Source organism: Schistocerca gregaria, chromosome 7 (genome assembly GCF_023897955.1).
Source record: "Schistocerca gregaria isolate iqSchGreg1 chromosome 7, iqSchGreg1.2, whole genome shotgun sequence".
Classification (NCBI taxonomy): domain Eukaryota; kingdom Metazoa; phylum Arthropoda; class Insecta; order Orthoptera; family Acrididae; genus Schistocerca; species Schistocerca gregaria.
In genome coordinates this window covers 480,604,074-480,618,662 of record NC_064926.1, presented here as the reverse complement: position 1 = coordinate 480,618,662, position 14,589 = coordinate 480,604,074, and the positions used below count along the sequence as shown (strand labels likewise).

Below are 14,589 nucleotides of genomic sequence, written 5' to 3'. Positions count from 1 at the left end.
TAGATGTCTGCCTATTACACATTACAGCCCTCTTCAACTGTCGGTGGTCTCTGTCAGTCAACAGACGAGGTCGGCCTGTAAGCTTTTGTGCTGTATGTGTCCCTTCACATTTCCACTTCAGTATCACATTGGAAACAGTGAACCTAGGGATGTTTAGGAGTGTGGAAACCTCTTGTACAGATGTAAGACACAAGTGACACCCCATGACCTGACCACATTCGAAGTGCGTGACTTACGTGGAGCACACCATTCTGCTGTCACATGATGTCTAATGACTACTGAGGTCACTGATATGGAGTACCTGGCAGTAGGTGGCAGCATAATGCACAAAATATGAAACATGTATGTTTTTGGGGTGTCCAGATACTTTTGATCACGTAGTGTAGAATGCTCCTATGATATGGTCCCGTGATACTATGCGTACCAGTATCTGGTGAGATAACAAGTCCCTATATACTGAAAAAAATGATCAAAAACTGACCAAATATGATCAGCTATAAGCTTATGTAAAATTAAACAGTGCTGGTCCCTCACTTATAAGCAGAGAGCATTGCATTATAAAGCCAGATGGCATCAAGCTGCACTTACCACTGCAAGCATGCATGCTGGATTCTTCATGAAATAGTGTCATTGTGAATAAGTAGAACACCCACTCCATGTAACCTATTTTTGGAGGAGAAGAAGACTAAGACTGAATAATTTCACATACGTTGGTAGTGCTGTGGCAAGTGATGGGAGTAACAATCATGAGGTTCTCAACATCGTAATCAAAGGACCCAAATTCTTCAATCTAGTACAAAGATGTGTCTGGGATAAAAAGTATCTCTAAGGGCTAAACAGGCCATATTCAAAATTTCCTTTTGCCTATCATGTCCTACAGCCTGGATGGCCGTCATAATCAAAAGACACAGAACTTAGCTAGAAACTTGTGAGACGGAATTCTGTAGGTGTGCTCTACAAAATACAAGGAGAGGCCAGTCAGTAATATGCACACAAGGAGAGACCTGCCAGTGGAAGGCACCATGGATTAAAGGCTGAGTACAGCAAGACTTCAATGGTATGGTAATGCGAAAAGGAGGTAGCGTAACCAAATTCCCTGCCACTACTTGGAAAAGAATGTGCCATTACAAAGACCAACTGGACTTCCAAGAAAGAGACTGTAGGACCAAATTAAAGAAGACATTGAAAGGAAAGAAGAAACATGGAATGCTATGATGAGCAGCTTGCTGCAAGGACTCCATGATGATGTAAAGTTCCTTGGGGTCCAGCTTGGTAAATGGTTAAAATGGAGTTAATACATAAACAAACTAATCTACCTGTCCCATCCTTTGTCAAACTACAAAACTACACACACACACACACACACACACACACACACACACACACACACACACACCATGTACAAAAGCCACCCACCAGACTATCTGTAAACAAATATAAATGGGAAACAGTTACCTACAAAAAGGATGAACATACAGCAAAACTGATTGAAAAAAGGGACTTTCTTGTTGTTGGCAACTCCATACTGAAAAATGTTACAGCTCCAGGCTGTGAAATCGATGTTCATCCTGCAATCCGATCGCATCAGACACTTTTAAATAATTCTAAATTTGTAATGAAGTGAAACTGAAAATGTAAATGAAAAAAGGACAAATACAAAGGTGTTTTCATTCATGTCGGAATAAATTCCATCCAGAACAGAACTTGATCTGCTCAGCAAAAAATGTGTTTGCAAATTCAAAAACTGTCATTAGTGCAATTTTACACAGAAGGTCATTAAGTGATACATACATAAATTGATAAACAGTGGAATCAGGGAACAGTGCGACAAGCTGGGTGCAATTGATGTAGGCTCAAATAAATTTGTAATTGGTAAGTGTCTGGAAAGGATGGGCTTAACTTGAATAGGTAGGTTCAATGACTTCCAGCAGAATGATTGTAGGCATCCACAGAATGTTTAAAAGCAAGGAAAACTGAAAACGTCCGAAAGGGGTGAGAAAACAAAAGTGGTGATCCAAAATGGAAACTGTAAATATAATGGAACAACTGAGGCTCTTCAAAGTATAAACAAACTCAAAACTTCTATCTTGATGCATCTTAATTTAAATGGTTTAGCAGAAAAATGTCCAAATCTAGGTTACTCTAAAATTGATGAACTGCAAGTTATACATTCTGAAGTGACAAACACAAAGGTAGTCTGCTTAAATGAACACTGGCTCACAAAAGAATGCATAGATGTTCTAAATAAAATAAGTAATTCCAAACTTGCCAGCAGCTTTTGTAGAAAAAACAAATCTCATGGGGGCTCGTGTATCTTACTGCATACCTCCTTAAGCTTTTAAGGTGAAACAGGAATTTAGCTATCTAAATGAAGAATGTATTTTAGACAGCTGTTGTGTAGAGCTGTGTGATTTAAGTACTGTGAAAGTATCAATTTACAGAATTCCTGGGAGTTCTGCTACTAAATTGTTCTTAGATCAATTTCAATATCTCCTAGGTAAACTTAAAAAATAAACCAAGAAAAAGATTATGATTGCAGGAAATTTCAACTTAAATACACTAATTGAAAGTAGTGAAATTAAAAAATTTTGCGATTTAATCGAAAAATCTGGTTTCAAGTTAAACTTTACTATGTGCACTAGAGAAAACTTCCACTCAGCAACCTGCAAATTATCAGTTTGATGATACAAGGAAGTTTTGCTGAGATCCAGGGATTTCTGATCACTCAGCTTTGTTTATAGAGCTCCCCAAAACAAAGAAACTAAAACCTGAATCTTATATAAGAAGGAATTTTAGCAAAGAAAATTTAGAGTTTTTTGTGATAAGTTAAGTATTATAAGCTAGCCTTTACACCACTGTGATTCAAGCAACAAAAATTTTGATAAATTTCTAAATAGTTTTTTGGGGGTATTCAATGAAACATTTCACCCAAAATCTTATCAAAAGAGAGTCAGGAATAAATGGAATTGGATTACACCAGACATAAAAATGTGAAGTGCCAGAGAAAGACAGCTGCACAATGAGCTCAAAGTAAATAGAAACCCTAACTTTGTAAGTTATGTTAAGTGCTATACGACTACATTAAAAAAAGTGATACTGGCAGCAAAAAAACTGACAAATAGTATATTCATAAAAAACAAAGAAATAAAACAAAGGCAGTCTGGTCTGTTCAGGGTGATATTATTGTAAATCATGTTCAAATGTCAAACTGCTTCAATGATATCTTTGCAGATATATCAAAATCTGACGTAGACATGACAGCCCATCAGGACAATATGATTATCAAGCATAGAGATGACATACAAAACATTTGTTTTAAGAAATTCAGAAAAATCACTCAGAAAGATGTGGAAGACACAATATTATTATTAAATACCTTCTGTGGTAATCAAGGCAGTACACCATATTTTTTCATACCCACTGACTATTACTGTAAATCAGTCCATTGAACATGGGTCTTTCACAGATCTCCTAAAATATGCAGAGATTAAGCCATTATTTAAAAATGAATCACCAGGAGATATGGGAAACTACTGGCCTATCTCTCTCTTTCCTATTTTTTCTAAAATACTTGAAAAACTTGAGACAAAACAACTAGAAAACATCCTTACAGTAAATGACATTACTTGTAAAAATCAGTTTGGTTTTCAAAGAGGAAAAAGCACCATAAATGCCATCAGAGAATTTGCAGAAAAATAAGCACATCACTAGACCAGGGTACAAAAGTCTCAGGAATATTCTGTGATTTAATGAAAGCCTTTGACTTGGTGAACCACTCATAATTACTTCACAAATTGAAGAGCTATGGGATAGAAAATACTGAATTACAGCGGACCAACTCTTATCTGACAGAAAGTAAACAAAGAGCTATTTTAACTTCAAATTCAGTTAACTGCCACTCCAAATGGAAAATAATTTCCCAAGTAGTTCCACAGGGTTCAATACTGGGACCTTACCTGTTCTTGTTGTATATAAATTATTTACCATTGGTGCTCATTCAGTCTTGTTCGCATATGACACATCAGTCCTGATAGAAAATGATACAATAGAAGAGATTCCAGATAGTATAAAAAATGTTCTGGGGAAAATGGAATCCCGGTTCCATAAAAATGACCAATGTTCAATGTCAATAAGATCCAGATAATGCAATTTGTCTCTAAATTGTCAGAAATCTGTCCTGTACAAACAGCCCATAACAATCAACTGATGACAGACATGAGTCATGTGAAATTATTTGGCCTAAACCTTGATAAAAGCTTTTGCAATGTTTATTTTATCTGGTGCCACTCATGTGGACACAAGAAAGAGAGTCCACCACAGTTATTTGGAATTTGTTATTTAGTTTGGGATAATTTTCTGGGGAAACTCTAGAAGCAGTACAAGGCTACTAATTCTTCAGCAGAAAATCATTAGAAACACATGTGCTGTGTACAAAAATGAGTCATGTAGCCCACTGCTCAAGGAAATTAAAAATACTAACAATTACTTCATTGTACATTTCTGAAATTTTGATTTTTGTATATAATGATCAATATAATCTTGAAAAGTTTCATTTTAAGCATAGCTATGGTTCTTGCCACAAGGAAAACTTAAATATTCCTTCACATAAATTAAAGCTTTATGCTCAGACACCACTCTACTTGCAGCCAAAAATATATAACAAATTAAAAGGAAGAAACATATTAATAGTGAACCTTGTTTTGCTGAAAAGTTTACTCCAAAATATTTTGATAGGGAAATGTTACTACACCATTGAAGAATTCATGAAAGACAGTCTGACCCTTCGAACAATAAACATCTATAGCGAATATTGCAGTGTTGTCTGTGTACAACAAAGGAAATTGGTTAACAGTTAATTTTTAGTAACTATTGTAGTGTTGTATTTAGTGGCATTGTTCTTAAAATAGTGTAAAAAGAATGTCTGTAAATCAGTACACATTATATTTTTGCTAATCTTGTCTGATCTGTACGATGTACAATGTATATAATGAGACTAATAAATCACATTTTACATTTTACAGCCCCCCTGCGCACACACACACACACACACACACACACACACACACACACACACACACACACACACATTCAATTGTTGATCAAAAGATGGGGGAGTTAGCTGTTATTTTTCCACTACCTGCTGTCTTGTGGAATCACCTTCTGACATAGTGACCTAAAGTGAATAAAGTATTTATTCATCTGAAACTACTAGTAACAACAAATGTAAAGCAGATAATTTCACCACTTGCAGAGCACTTTTCAAGAATCTTAATTTTTTGTATTGACTTTCCAATACATTTACTCCTGAACTACATCAATAATGAAATTAGTTATACAGGAAAGATAGCCCAGATCTTCAATTAACATTTCCTGCGTGTCACTGTGCATGAGCTGTAGAGCCAGTCTGCATGAGGAGATGGATATTCTCAAACAGGAAGCTCCAAACACTTTTGGTGAAATAATATTATCTCCTATAGCTAACTGAGAGCTTATGAATATCTTTGTGTCATTAAAAAATAGTCCTTGGGCAAGCTACTGAAACGTTGCTCTAGTTTAATGTCTAGGGTCCTGACCCATATACTTAGCTCAGCAATACACCAAGATGTATTCCCATACAGAGGACGAAATATGCCACCATGAAACCTCTTCCAGAGGAAGGGGGAGACTCTTACAGGCTGATTTCACTTCATATAGTGTTTTCAAAAGTATCTGAAAAGTTGTTACATGTTAAGATTGTCAAACACCTTGAAATATTCAGTATTTTAAATACAGTAAAAGACAATTTGGTCTGCAAAGAATATATTGACTAGATGGTAATCTTCATATTTTTGGAAGGTATTTTGGAGTCCCTGTACAAGAATAGTTCACTGGAGGGTACATTCTTGATCTGACTAAAACCTTCCATTGGATGGGACACCAAATACTTTTGGTGTGTGGCATCAGGAACCCATTAAGTAATCTGATAAAATTCTGCCTCAAAAACATAAAGAAAATGTAATTTTGGAAACTGTGGATTACAAATCAGTAGTAACTGTCACATCAATCAGGGGTATTACTTATCATAGAGTCCCACAAGGTTCTATCCTGGGTCCTTTATTGGTTCTGATGTATGTTAGTGTTCTGCCTGCACCTGTGAATAGTGTTGAATGCTAATTTAACATGTTAGCTGATGGTAGTAGTACAGTAACTGAAAATCTGTCAAGTACAGAATTACCAACAACATTTTATGAAAAGTCTGTAACTAATTAACTGTTAACTCCCTTTCTGCCAGCCTAAACAAGACAAATGTTATGCACTTCAGATCATGTCCCAAACACCAAGAACAGTGCACAGTGACATTCAAAAACCAGAAGTTACAAAGCATTAAAAACACCAAGTGCCTGGAAGTTCACTTACTGTTCAACTGTGAACTAAACTGGAAACATTACATTCAACATACTGGGAAGAGACTGAGCTCAGCAGCTTCTGCACTTAGAATTCAGTTATACTGAAGACCAAACAGTCACAAAGGCAGCTTATTTTGTTTATGTATATTTTTATCATGTGATACAGAATTATTTTGTGCAGGAATTCTCTTCTCCTATAAAAAAAACTCTAAGTACAGAAAAGAGTGATTACAGTTATATGTAGAGTAAACACAAGAATCTTCTGTCACTACTATTTAGCCAACTGTGCAACTTTAGTATTGCTACTCAATATCTCATCTGCATAACACTAGTCATGGGAATTATCCTCTATAATTAAAAATCTATCCCTATTGCAAAGAGACGAAGTAAGCTGGTACAAAAAATTTTAACCTCCTTGTCCCTGAGGTTAATGACTTAGGGAATAGTGAATCCTTTTTTTTTTCAGAACCAAACACTGCCAATTTCTCTTGAATAACTCATTCTACTCAATAGGTCCAAATGTGTTGTGATCACAAGCATGTAGAATGTGTCAGTTTTATAAAAATACAATATGATAATCTTATAGTATAAACAAACATTTGAGTACATAATTATATAAAAAATTATACAGTAAATACTTTGGACATCAATACAGAAAAAAGACAATACATATGGAGGGCTTATTTCAATAGTGGTACAAGTCCATTACCTCCACTTTTCTGCCTATAATGCTTCTGCAATTAATGATCCAAACAAACAGAAAGAAAGGTTCAGCTCTAGCAGGAAGCTATATGCTTGGATATTTCTGGTATCTCAACTGCAGATTTTTCAGTGTTCATTTAACTTTAGGACTCTGTACATCACAATGAACAAAAATGGACTTGTACAACTATTGAAATAAGCCCTTCATATTTTCTTAGAATTATCACTGCACTATGAAAAAACAGACACAGAGCACACACAAATACAGGCCTCAAGTCAAATAACATTCTTAAGGGCATTATGTCAACTCGTATTATATAATATTAAAATTTTACAATTTATTTATTTAAAAATTCATGTAGACTGTAAATAGCTTTTTCTAACAGAAATATTTTTAGCACTTTCTTAAACTTACTCTTGTTATGAATCTCTGTCTTTATTTTAGGAGAAAGAGCATTGAAGAGTTTTGTTCCAGTGTAGGGACACCCTTTTGCACCAAGAACAAATTTCTATGTTTGCTGCGTATGTCATTTTTCTTCTGTGTATTATGCTCATGATAATTACTGTTTGGTTGAAATATTTCTATATATTTACAGACAAAACACATGAGAGAGAAAATATATTGGCATGTATCTGTGTATATTTTAAGTTTTTGAAAGCTATTTCTACATGAGTCTCATGGGTGCAATCCACATATAACTCTTAAAGCTCGATTCTGAGCAATGAACACTTTCCTTGCTAATGGCTGGTTGCCCAAACAAATAATGCTGTATTCATTGAGTGAGTGAAAATAGCTGTAGTGTGCCAGTTTTGCAGTGTTAGGTTCAACACATGTGATGACTACCAGTAAAGCATAAACTGTGGAGCTAAGCCTCTTACAGAGATCTATAATATGTGAAGAACAGTTCATTTTCTAATCAGTGTGCAATCCAAGAAATTTTGTTGCTTCCATTCTTTCTATTGGCTGATTACCACATCACACTTATCTCTCTCTCTTTTTCTGTTTTTGTACAGAACTGACTAAAGCTGGTTTTTCATTAAGGGTTTCTAGGATTTCATTTGCAAGTGCATAGACTGCATCTTCTGTTGAACAGCCCTTTTGAAAGCCAAATTGGCTCTTGCTGAGAACTCGACTCTTCATGAGATGATAAGTAATTCTTACATGTATTAGCTTTTCCAGAATTTTAGAGAAAGCTGTCAGCAAAGAGACAGGTTGATATTTAGTTTAGTTTTATGACCTTTTTGTACAGGGGCTTCACAATGGCATACTAAAGTCCACTGGGATCAACACTTTTCTGAAGGGAAGCATTGAAAATATGACAGAGCATGTCCCTTGCCACACGCATGAATATTTCAATACATTACTAGAAATATTATCAACCCCTACAGACTTCTTACTTTTTAGAGACATGATGATTTTTTGAATTTCTTCTACAGTGACAGGACTAAGGTGCATTTCTGAAATTGTGTTTGAATATACTGCTTGAGAAAGAGTTACAGATTCATCAACATTGGGCTTGCAACCAATCTGTTGAGTTACTGATAGAAAGTGTTTATTAAAAATCTCAGCCACAGTTTTGGGGTTATCTACTACGGTACCTTCATATCTGATTTTATTTACATCTTCTTTGGTTGTTGTATCTCCTCCTGTTTCTTTTTTTACAATGCTCCAAATTGTTTTTATTTTATTATTAGAATTATCTATTTTCTTCTTATAATATAGGGCTTTTGATTTCCGTATTAGTTTCTTCAAAATTTTACAGTATAGTCTATAGTGTACCCATTTTCCTATATCTTTAGATAATGTTATTGCAGCGTAAGTTTTCCTTTTGGTTTTACTTGACTGTTTTATATCTTTTGTAATCCAAGGCTTACTTACAACATTAGAGGAATTGTTTCTGACCCGTTTCTTTGGAAATATTTCTTCAAAAAGAGCACAGAATATTTATAAAACTGTTAAATTTAGTATCAGCATTATCAAGGCTACATACTAAAGACCAATCCATTTGCTGCAACCTATGGTTGAAAGTTTCACCCGGCACCTGGCAGCAAAGCCATAAGTTATTTGAACATTCAGTTTGCGGGGAAAAGTTAAGGTGTTACTGCCAACACTCCTAATGTGTAGAAATTATTTATTATTTCAGCTGCGCATGCCTCGAATTGTTGTTCCACAATACTTCTTAATATCTATAGCTTTCTATGCTACACTATCCTTAACATAAATTGCTGCTCTACCTTTGTCTTTACTTTCCCTACAGTAGTATGACACTAAACTGTAACTTACTATAGATGGCAAGGCACATTTATCAGTAATATGGTGCTCAGTTAAGCACAAAATCTGAGCATTATTTATATAATCCTTTTTGTGAAAGAATGCTTAACAACAACACAAAAAAAGATACAGCTAAACAATTGCATGATTGTCAATGTTAATATGAGTATTTCATGTAGAGCAGGGTATTTTCATTTGGTCATTATGTAGTGTGGTTATGTAGTTTTACTGTATAAGCATTGCTGAACATATTACCAGTAGTATGACAACAGCTATCCCTGCTAAAATGTTCTGAAAGTGTCACCATGAAAGAATGAAGATGATAATTTGTCAAATGTCAATAGAAGTATTTTATGTAAATCATGTTATTTTCATTCAAATGCAGTTTAGTGTCTGTATATATGCAGTTTTACTGTATATTTTATCACTGAACAGATTTCCAAGTTGTATGACAACAACTATGTCTGTTAAACTGTCCTGAACATGCCATCACCAAAGAGTGAAGATAAAAATCAGAGTCAGAATCATTTATTGTTTTATATTTAACATTTTACTATTCATTGAGTAGTAAATTATAATTGAATAGACATGTAAATTTATGTAAGCATAATCTTCACATGTTTCACATCCATGGAAATGTCATTTCTACATTTATCCATGGAACATACAAAAAAGAGATAAATAACAGAAGTAGGCAGCTAAAGTTGTTGGTATAGAAGTGCATGTATAATTCTGCAAGTGAAAAATTATGACTCCAAGAGCTTCCTTGTGGGCTATTCACCAAACACCAATCAGCTGCAGGTGACTGATTGCCTTCCTCACCTTCTGTTTCTTAAATTATACTTTTGCAATAATATAAAGGAGCAATCCACACGAATGAATTGTGATAATATAACTGAATTTTCACTTAAATAAGGAGGTTTTTAGCTTCCTCATAAACATGCTTGTCTGTTTATACTGAAATTTTATCTGATTACACAAATCACATGTAAAATGGTCAAATATTAATGGACTTTGTTCTATTCTCTGAGTTCAAAAGTGTTTATGCTTCTACAAAATTTCTGTAAAATTATTTTGTTCTGTTGTAGAAATTATTACAAATCAAACACAAATTGTGAAATAGATTTATTTATTTAGTTAGTTATTTAATTAGCATCCTTGTATCTCATCATTATAAAAATGATATAGGATTTGTCATACATTGCCTTGCATAGAAAATAGGACATGAAAAGATTTGCAATTATATGACCATAAATAAAATATTATTACATATAAGATGAAACCATATGCATAACAACATTCATAACATGCTAAATTAGAATAATAGATAAATACAATTCAGCTTTCAATGAGCATGTTGGGTCATTACGATGAAGGAAATAATTTACTGTATATTGAATACTGGTGATTTAACTATTCCTTAACACTATAAAAACTCTTGCTAATTAACATTTTTTTAAAATTCTTTTTTGAATATGTGGAATTTTGGTACACTTTTAATTTCCTTTGGTAGTGCACTAAATAAGATTTTTGGCTGATAAAGAAAACTTTTTTAGTACATAGGTTTTGTGTGACTTTCTCTATGAAAGTTGTCTCTATTTCTCGTTTTGTAGTTGTGAACAAAGTGTTTAACAAAGAATGTTCCTGGTGTGCCTTCATAAAACATATACTTTCATAAATATAGATACATGGTAGAGTCGTGATTTGTAGTTCCTTCAAAACTCTTTTACATGATTCTCTGTGTGTCATACTTCTGATTATCCTTATTGCCCTCTTTTGAAACACAAACGAGTGTTTTGCCAAACTGGAATTCCCCCAAAATATGATACCATATCTTAGTGTGCTATGTATGAGTGCAAATTATGAATATAACACTGCATCAACACTACAGGAATTTTCTAGTATTCTAAGAACATAACAATACTGACTTAATTTTTTGTTTAACATTTCTGTGTGTTTCTCTCACATTAAATATTCATGTACCCAAAATCCTAAAAATTTAGTGTGGGGGGTTTGCTCTATCTTGCTCTATTTTATCTTTGCTCTATATTTACAGTTAGGTCACATTTTACCTTGTTTGTTATATATCTGTAGTTCATTCAAACTGCTTTTTCATTAACAATTAATTTGTTGTTTGTAAACCACATGTTTGCTTCTTCTGTGGCTACTGCACTCTCTCCAGTAAGTCAGTTTCATTCGTAGCTTTCACAAATAGACTGGTGTCATCAGCAAGCAATACTGCATCTGTTGTTGATAAATGGCTTGGCAAATCATTTATAAATATTAAGAACAGCAATGGCCCCAGTACAGAGCCCTGCAGCACACCATACCTGACTCTTTGGTATGCCGATGAGTAGACTCCCCCCGCATGCTGTATCTCTACCTTCTGATACATATTAGAAAGATAGGATTTGAACCAATCACGTGCTACTCCACGAAACCTGTAGCAATATAGTTTCCTGAGCAGTAAACTATGGTCAATGACAACGAAAACCTTAGACAAGTCCTAAACCAGGCCACAGTTTAATTCATTTTTGTCTACAGAATTTATGATCAGTTTTAAAAAGTTATAAATTGCTGTGTCATTTGACCTATTTTTCCTAAAACTGTATTGCCCTTTAACTAGAATTTGATTTTTATTAAGAAAATAAGACAGTCTTTCATGCATTACCCTTTCAATTACTATTGAAAATCCAGATAACAATGATATTGGCCGGTAATTGATAACATCATACTGGCCACCCTTCTTGTAAATAGGCTTGACAATCAATTTTTTTAGTTTTTCTGGGAAGACTCCTGTGCTAAATGACATGTTAATCATGTCAGCAAGTGGTGAATCTATGTATCTTGCACTGTTCTTTATTACATTGTCTGGAATCCCATCACAGCCACATGTCATTTTATTTTTTAACTGAGTTAAGGTATTTTGTACCTCTAATGCAGCAACAGGGTATAGAAACATGGTGTTATCATTCATTGGTAGTTGCACTCTGGAGTTGAAATCACATCTTCCTTGAATTAGTTTTGTTGCGATATTTGTGATAATGTGTGTTGAATATGTTGGCTACCTGTAGTAGGTCCTCAACTGTTCCCCTTCACTTTTAATTACTTTTTTGTTTACCTATGCTCCTATTTATTACCTCACAGGTTGATTTTATTTTGTTAGTACCTTCCCTGATATATGAGTCATTATATAGTTTCTTAGTCACTATTATAACTTTTTAATATACTTTCCTGTAAATTTTCACATATGGTTTTAATGCAACAGTATTTTTTGCAGATTTGTTTAACTTTCGCACAGTGTTTGCAGATTTTTTTATTCCCTGTATTACCCATGTCTTTGTTTTGGTTTTAATTTTGACTCGTTTAATAGGAAAGGCAATATCATAACAATGTCAATAATTTGTAGGAAGGACTCAAATTTTTTATCTACATCACAGGTCGATTCTGTGTACCAAGTTATACTTTTTAACATGTGATTAAAAACTCTTATGCTGTCTTCATTTACAAATCGTTTCTCTCTGTATTTTTCATATACCACTGGATCCTTAATAGATATATTATATAATGTTAACGTGACTGCCTTATGATCTGAGAACCTCGTCTCTAATACTTCAGTGATATGCTCACATTTAATCTTATACTTCATCAAATACTTGATCAATTATTGTTTCAGACCCATTTAAACATCGAGTGTCTTCTGTTACTGTTGATGTCATATTATAAGATAAGAACAGATTGGTCAGTTTTTGTTGTTTACTGCAGTTGGTTTTAAAATTAACATTAAAATCTCCAAGGACAATTGTATTTGTTAATTGCTGTTTGAGTTGATTTAGCAGCATTTCAAGGTTGTGGAGAAAAGAAGTAAAATTTTCTGATTGTGATCTACATATGCACACAATAATTGATTGAAGTTGCATTTAAAAAATCCAAGTATTATTAATTGCATGTAATTATAAAGAAGCTGATCAATTCAGTCTCTTGAAAGTGTTATTGCTTCTGACCAATAATGGTGTTATTATTTGCTAATGAATAACATTGTGATTTCAGTCGTGCAACATTGAGACTGACCTGAAGAAACTGGGCATAGGAGAAATGTGATTAATTCCTGCTTACATATGTTTACTCTACTGAAGAGAGACATCACCCACATTGTGAATAATCTATTAGTATTATGCACACTCTTAGGTACATATTTTCTTGAAAAGTTGTTCCAGATGCTAAAGAAGTACAAGTGGAAGATTTGGAAGGATAATACTCAATACTCTGACATTTATATGAAGGCATTAAAGGCATATAAAGGATAAAATCAATTGTATTCTCATAAAAATAACAAGAGAATAGTAGTTAAAGGAAGAAAAATATAAGGAAAAAATTTATCTCACTGTCGTATTGTAATATGAGTACTGACTGAAAGAAATAAGCTTGAGGTGCCTTCAAAAGGGTTAAATGTAATCTAATGTTGCAATAACACTGTATGTAATTGTGTCACGTAATTAACTGAAAACATTAGCAGGGAAATGCAAAAGAATGTGAAGTCACATTTCTTGTCTTAACAGTTTAATTATAAGAGCATAAACTAAAGCAAGAATTATAGGTACTTATGTATGGGTAGCTGCAAAATTTTAAAGAATAGTGAATATGTTATTTTTAATGGTTCTGTTGAAAATTGAGTATTTGTATTTAACTTTGATGAAACAGACACAAATTAAGAAACAAGCCTAGCTGATATTTATTTCAGTACCATACTTACTGTAATTTTTACAAGCAATCTCTAGTTGCTGAAACTTCTTTTTTCACTTTATGTTGACCATGTGGTTGCAGTACATAGTGTATGAAAAGACTTATTTAACCCTTTCCAAAAAGTACATATACACTAATCAGTTGTTACACTGAGCATTATAATTTGATTTAGCATAAGAAACACAAAGGCCACAAGTATTATTGTTATGCACTCTACAGAATTCAGTTTGTAGTCACTGAGTCTTCCCACATGTGTGACAAAAAAATATCTATAAATAACATTTCCTCCCTCCCACTCTTAAGACCAGTTTGTGACTGAAATAGAGCAGTAAAACAGTTTGCTTCAGTAAAGTTGTTGATGGAAGTAATCAATGTACACAGAAACTTTTTAATGTAAAAATACAGTTATTTGATCCTTATTAGGCTATGCCATGTAGAACACAGGCATTTTGTTCTGATTTATGCTGTTGATGTGAAACTACACAC

General features: G+C 33.7%; 1 protein-coding gene across 1 annotated transcript in view; it reads right to left on the bottom strand.

Annotated features, from left to right (window-relative positions):
* Nucleotides 1–14,357, bottom strand: part of LOC126281918 (SET and MYND domain-containing protein 4-like) — a 148,320-nt gene extending 133,963 nt beyond the window's left edge. Inside the window, exon 1 of the mRNA XM_049981247.1 lies at nt 14,114–14,357. The gene's annotated coding sequence lies outside the window, so the exon portion shown is untranslated. The remainder of the gene's footprint in view (nt 1–14,113) is intronic.
* Nucleotides 14,358–14,589: the final 232 nt, after the last annotated feature.